Genomic DNA, 7131 nt, shown 5'->3' with positions numbered 1-7131 from the left:
TGTATGTTGTTTCATCTGTTGTGCTTTTAGCGTGCTGAGTTTGTGTGTGTCCTCTGTCTTTGTGTTTGTGGGAGTTTACTTAAGTCTATTGTGGTTATTCCTTGAGCGTGTGGCTTTACGTATGGTATGTAGTGGTTGCATCGGTCTGTGTGTTGTGTTGTTACTGCAGGTTGTTGTGTGTGTTATGAGGTGTGATGTATAAATTGTGTGTGATGTTTGTGTGTTGTGTGATGTATTGCTCTGTAATTTGTGTATTATTTTGTGTGTTGCGGCAATGTGTTGATGTGTTTCTTTTAATGTGTGTGTTGTGTGCGATGTTTGCGTTGTGCGTCTTTCTGTGTGGTCCTTTGTGTTTGTGGGTTTTGTGTCATGTGTGAAGTGCGTCGTTCGTCTTTTGTTTATACTGTAGGGCATGGGTTGTGGTGTTTGTTGTGTGATTGGGTGTGTATTCTGTGTTGTGTTGCGTTTTGCGTGCTGCGTTATTGTGTGTTTTTAGCTCTGATGTCTGTGGTCTGCTGGCTTAATGTGCATGGCAGTGTTTATGTGTCTGAGCGTGTGTTTCCCGTGTGTTGTGTTCTTTCTGTGTTGTGACTGTTGCGATTGTGAGGTGTGCAGTTTGGGTACTTTGTTGTTTGTAGGGTATGTTCTGTGTGTATTGCTCTGTGGAGGGCTGTGAGACTGGTGTGTTTGTGGGCGGTCCTGCGCTGGGTGTTGCGTGCTTGGAGTGTGTCTTTGTGTGTCGTACGTTTGGTGACTTTTTTGTAGCGTGTTGTGTTCATGGTCGGGAATGTTATGTGGTCTGTGAATGGTTTTCTGTTTCATGTTTAGTGTGTGATGGGACCGCACGTGTGTTCCGTGATGTGCAACGTATTGTGCTCTCAGTTGCATGTGTGTTGGGTGTATCCTAATCTGTTTGGCATATTGTGCTTTGTGTTGTGTCCTCTGTGTGCTTTACGTGTTGAGTGGGATATTAATTGTGTGCTCTGTCTGACGTGCTTTGTATGTAGGTTGTGTGCTTCGCATTGTGCGTTCTGTGAGGCCCTGTGTGCTGTATGTTTTATGTGTGTTTTGTGTGGTGTGTGCAGTCTGTGAAATGTGTTTCATAAATTCGGTGTTCTTTTGTGGTTTGTGTATTTCTTCCATGTCATTTCGCATGTGTTGTGTGTGGTGCGGGTTCTGCATGTGGTTGTGATTACCGTGGGTTTGTGTTTGACAGGTGGTGTGTGGGGTTCGCTGTTTGAGTATTGAGTGTAATTTGTGATGTGTGTACTGTGTGTGGTCATGCTTGGTCAGTGTCCCTCACTGTGTGTGTTGTGTTTACTCTGAGAACCGTGGTTCATGGGTATTGTGTGCAGTCATGTGCTCGGTGTGTGTGGGGTTTGTTGTTTAGGGTGAGGCGATGTTTGTGTGTTGAGAGGTTGTATGTAAACTCTTTGGCGTGTTGTGGGTGTTTTTCGTGTGCGTTGTATGTGTTGTGTTGGCGCTTTCCATGTGTGTTGTGTGTGGCCGGTGTGTTGTATGTTCTGCGAGTGTTGTATGTAGTGAGTGTTGTCTGCGCTGTTGTGATGCACATTTTGTGTGTGTTGTGTTGTGTGTGCTGTGTGTCGTTTCTGCTTCTTTTTTTATGTCTTGCTGTGTGCGCTGTGTGTTATGTGTTTATTACTGTGTATTGTGCGTGTTTGATCCGTGCGTGTTGTGCTTTCTGGAATTCTTTCGTGTAGTGTGCTGTATTTGTGGTTGATATGCGGTAGTGAATGATTTGTGGTGTTTGTGTTGTGATTCTGTGTGTATTCCGTTTGGCTGTGCTGTGTGTGCTGTGTGTTCTTGTGTGTTTGGGCTTGTGTTGACTGTGATCTGTGGGCCTTGTTTATTTTGTGTGTGTTGTCCATGTTGTGTGTGTAGAGTAGGTACTACGTGTGGTGTGGGATCTTTACTGCGTGTCGAGTTCACTGCTCTGTGTAATTTTCTCCGTGTGGCGTGCAATGTGTGACGTGCGTGGTTGTGAGTTGTGTGCATTGAGCGGTTCCTTGTGTGTTGTACATTTTGTCATTTTTTATGAGTGTTCTACTGGTGCTTGTATATGTGGTGTGTGTTGTGAATGTACAATGTGTGTTATGGGTTCTTTGCTGCTTGTTGAGTACATTGTTCTGCATACTTTCTCTGTGTGGCGTGCAATGTGTCATGGGTGTGGTCGTGAGCTGTGTGTTCTGTGCACTGAGTGGTTCTTTGTGTGTTGTATATCTTGTCATTTTTTATGAGTTATCCGTTGGTGTTTGTGTGTGTGTTGTGTTTCTGTTGTCTGCCTTCCGTCGTCGTGTTTCATGTGTACTGCGTCTGGTCTTTCTGCTTTCTGTTGTGTACTGTGTTCTGGGTTGTGTGAGTGCTGTCTATATGCTTTCTGTGTGTTACATACAGGATAGATGTTGGGTGGTCTCTGTATTTTGAGCATTCTGTGTGATGTTAGTTTTGCGTTGCGTCTGATGTGTTCTGTGAGTGTGTATTTTGGGTGTGATTTTTCGAGCTGTCTGCGTGCACCTGTGTGTGCTCTATACTGCCTGCTTGTGGCTGTGTGTGTTGTGTGTAGTGCGTCATAGGGGAGTAGTCTGTGGATTATTAGTATGTGTTGTGTCCGTCTTATGTGTGGAGTTTGTGATTTGTGTGTGGTTGTGTTAGAGAGGTTGTGTGTGTGTGTTTGGCTGTTTGAGTTATGCACGTGATATCAGAAGTGTTGACTGTGCGGTTTCGCTTGTTCAGTATGTCTCATGGTGTGTGCAGTACGTAGTCTGTGCAGTGTTTTCCGTGTGTGTTTTGTGAGCAGTTATGTGCCTTGAGGTGTGTGGTCTGTGTCTTGGGACCCTTGTTTCGCATGTTTCTGTGTTGTGTGTGTGCTCTGCGTTGTGCTCCTGCGTGAGGATGTACGTGTTTTGTGTCTGTGCGTGGTTGTGCTTGCAGAGTGTAGTGTATGCAATGTGCGCTCTTTGTCTTCTTTGTGGGTTGTGTGTGTTTTGCCTAGGGATTTGTTTTGTGTGTGTTTTCCGTGTGTGATTGTGATTTGCGTATGGTTGTGTTTGAGTTGTGATGTGAGGGTGCTTGTTATGTTTGCGAAGTGAGATATGTCACCTGTGTGTGGTTGTGTTTGGTGTTCCTCACGGTGCGTGGTGCATGTACTCTTGCAAATGTGACTTGTGTGTTTTAGGAGAAACATGTGCTCTGTTGTGTCTGGTGTGCGCCCTGTGACTGTTGTGTTTTTACTTTATGTTGTGTGTGTGTGTGTGTGTTTGTGCGCGCATTGCGTAAAGGTGCCCGTGTATACATGCGTGTGGGGTGTCTGCGTGCGGTTGTGAGTGGGGTGTTCAGTGTTAGAAAAGTGTGCTATCTGCCTTTATTCTTGGTTGTTTGCTTTCATGTGGTTTTGTATGTTTTCTGTGTGTGATGCATATGTGATTCTGATACGTGTTTGGCTGTGTTTGAGAGGCTGTGTGTGTGATTGATTAAGTGTGTGAGGGGACACGTGTTATCTGTATGTGGTTTTGCTCGTGTCGTGTACCTCATTGTGTGTGTGGTGTGTATATGGCTAACCGTGGTGTCTGAGAATCGTGTGCCTTTATGTCCTGTGATGTTTGTGCTGTATGTTGTTTCATCTGTTGTGCTTTTAGCGTGCTGAGTTTGTGTGTGTCCTCTGTCTTTGTGTTTGTGGGAGTTTACTTAAGTCTATTGTGGTTATTCCTTGAGCGTGTGGCTTTACGTATGGTATGTAGTGGTTGCATCGGTCTGTGTGTTGTGTTGTTACTGCAGGTTGTTGTGTGTGTTATGAGGTGTGATGTATAAATTGTGTGTGATGTTTGTGTGTTGTGTGATGTATTGCTCTGTAATTTGTGTATTATTTTGTGTGTTGCGGCAATGTGTTGATGTGTTTCTTTTAATGTGTGTGTTGTGTGCGATGTTTGCGTTGTGCGTCTTTCTGTGTGGTCCTTTGTGTTTGTGGGTTTTGTGTCATGTGTGAAGTGCGTCGTTCGTCTTTTGTTTATACTGTAGGGCATGGGTTGTGGTGTTTGTTGTGTGATTGGGTGTGTATTCTGTGTTGTGTTGCGTTTTGCGTGCTGCGTTATTGTGTGTTTTTAGCTCTGATGTCTGTGGTCTGCTGGCTTAATGTGCATGGCAGTGTTTATGTGTCTGAGCGTGTGTTTCCCGTGTGTTGTGTTCTTTCTGTGTTGTGACTGTTGCGATTGTGAGGTGTGCAGTTTGGGTACTTTGTTGTTTGTAGGGTATGTTCTGTGTGTATTGCTCTGTGGAGGGCTGTGAGACTGGTGTGTTTGTGGGCGGTCCTGCGCTGGGTGTTGCGTGCTTGGAGTGTGTCTTTGTGTGTCGTACGTTTGGTGACTTTTTTGTAGCGTGTTGTGTTCATGGTCGGGAATGTTATGTGGTCTGTGAATGGTTTTCTGTTTCATGTTTAGTGTGTGATGGGACCGCACGTGTGTTCCGTGATGTGCAACGTATTGTGCTCTCAGTTGCATGTGTGTTGGGTGTATCCTAATCTGTTTGGCATATTGTGCTTTGTGTTGTGTCCTCTGTGTGCTTTACGTGTTGAGTGGGATATTAATTGTGTGCTCTGTCTGACGTGCTTTGAATGTAGGTTGTGTGCTTCGCATTGTGCGTTCTGTGAGGCCCTGTGTGCTGTATGTTTTATGTGTGTTTTGTGTGGTGTGTGCAGTCTGTGAAATGTGTTTCATAAATTCGGTGTTCTTTTGTGGTTTGTGTATTTCTTCCATGTCATTTCGCATGTGTTGTGTGTGGTGCGGGTTCTGCATGTGGTTGTGATTACCGTGGGTTTGTGTTTGACAGGTGGTGTGTGGGGTTCGCTGTTTGAGTATTGAGTGTAATTTGTGATGTGTGTACTGTGTGTGGTCATGCTTGGTCAGTGTCCCTCACTGTGTGTGTTGTGTTTACTCTGAGAACCGTGGTTCATGGATATTGTGTGCAGTCATGTGCTCGGTGTGTGTGGGGTTTGTTGTTTAGGGTGAGGCGATGTTTGTGTGTTGAGAGGTTGTATGTAAACTCTTTGGCGTGTTGTGGGTGTTTTTCGTGTGCGTTGTATGTGTTGTGTTGGCGCTCTCCATGTGTGTTGTGTGTGGCCGGTGTGTTGTATGTTCTGCGAGTGTTGTATGTAGTGAGTGTTGTCTGCGCTGTTGTGATGCACATTTTGTGTGTGTTGTGTTGTGTGTGCTGTGTGTCGTTTCTGCTTCTTTTTTTATGTCTTGCTGTGTGCGCTGTGTGTTATGTGTTTATTACTGTGTATTGTGCGTGTTTGATCCGTGCGTGTTGTGCTTTCTGGAATTCTTTCGTGTAGTGTGCTGTATTTGTGGTTGATATGCGGTAGTGAATGATTTGTGGTGTTTGTGTTGTGATTCTGTGTGTATTCCGTTTGGCTGTGCTGTGTGTGCTGTGTGTTCTTGTGTGTTTGGGCTTGTGTTGACTGTGATCTGTGGGCCTTGTTTATTTTGTGTGTGTTGTCCATGTTGTGTGTGTAGAGTAGGTACTACGTGTGGTGTGGGATCTTTACTGCGTGTCGAGTTCACTGCTCTGTGTAATTTTCTCCGTGTGGCGTGCAATGTGTGACGTGCGTGGTTGTGAGTTGTGTGCATTGAGCGGTTCCTTGTGTGTTGTACATTTTGTCATTTTTTATGAGTGTTCTACTGGTGCTTGTATATGTGGTGTGTGTTGTGAATGTACAATGTGTGTTATGGGTTCTTTGCTGCTTGTTGAGTACATTGTTCTGCATACTTTCTCTGTGTGGCGTGCAATGTGTCATGGGTGTGGTCGTGAGCTGTGTGTTCTGTGCACTGAGTGGTTCTTTGTGTGTTGTATATCTTGTCATTTTTTATGAGTTATCCGTTGGTGTTTGTGTGTGTGTTGTGTTTCTGTTGTCTGCCTTCCGTCGTCGTGTTTCATGTGTACTGCGTCTGGTCTTTCTGCTTTCTGTTGTGTACTGTGTTCTGGGTTGTGTGAGTGCTGTCTATATGCTTTCTGTGTGTTACATACAGGATAGATGTTGGGTGGTCTCTGTATTTTGAGCATTCTGTGTGATGTTAGTTTTGCGTTGCGTCTGATGTGTTCTGTGAGTGTGTATTTTGGGTGTGATTTTTCGAGCTGTCTGCGTGCACCTGTGTGTGCTCTATACTGCCTGCTTGTGGCTGTGTGTGTTGTGTGTAGTGCGTCATAGGGGAGTAGTCTGTGGATTATTAGTATGTGTTGTGTCCGTCTTATGTGTGGAGTTTGTGATTTGTGTGTGGTTGTGTTAGAGAGGTTGTGTGTGTGTGTTTGGCTGTTTGAGTTATGCACGTGATATCAGAAGTGTTGACTGTGCGGTTTCGCTTGTTCAGTATGTCTCATGGTGTGTGCAGTACGTAGTCTGTGCAGTGTTTTCCGTGTGTGTTTTGTGAGCAGTTATGTGCCTTGAGGTGTGTGGTCTGTGTCTTGGGACCCTTGTTTCGCATGTTTCTGTGTTGTGTGTGTGCTCTGCGTTGTGCTCCTGCGTGAGGATGTACGTGTTTTGTGTCTGTGCGTGGTTGTGCTTGCAGAGTGTAGTGTATGCAATGTGCGCTCTTTGTCTTCTTTGTGGGTTGTGTGTGTTTTGCCTAGGGATTTGTTTTGTGTGTGTTTTCCGTGTGTGATTTTGATTTGCGTATGGTTGTGTTTGAGTTGTGATGTGAGGGTGCTTGTTATGTTTGCGAAGTGAGATATGTCACCTGTGTGTGGTTGTGTTTGGTGTTCCTCACGGTGCGTGGTGCATGTACTCTTGCAAATGTGACTTGTGTGTTTTAGGAGAAACATGTGCTCTGTTGTGTCTGGTGTGCGCCCTGTGACTGTTGTGTTTTTACTTTATGTTGTGTGTGTGTGTGTGTGTTTGTGCGCGCATTGCGTAAAGGTGCCCGTGTATACATGCGTGTGGGGTGTCTGCGTGCGGTTGTGAGTGGGGTGTTCAGTGTTAGAAAAGTGTGCTATCTGCCTTTATTCTTGGTTGTTTGCTTTCATGTGGTTTTGTATGTTTTCTGTGTGTGATGCATATGTGATTCTGATACGTGTTTGGCTGTGTTTGAGAGGCTGTGTGTGTGATTGATTAAGTGTGTGAGG

Source organism: Manis pentadactyla, chromosome 4 (assembly GCF_030020395.1).
Source record: "Manis pentadactyla isolate mManPen7 chromosome 4, mManPen7.hap1, whole genome shotgun sequence".
Classification (NCBI taxonomy): Eukaryota; Metazoa; Chordata; class Mammalia; order Pholidota; family Manidae; genus Manis; species Manis pentadactyla.
The sequence above is the reverse complement of the archived record's forward strand: the minus strand, read 5'-3'. Positions refer to the sequence as shown.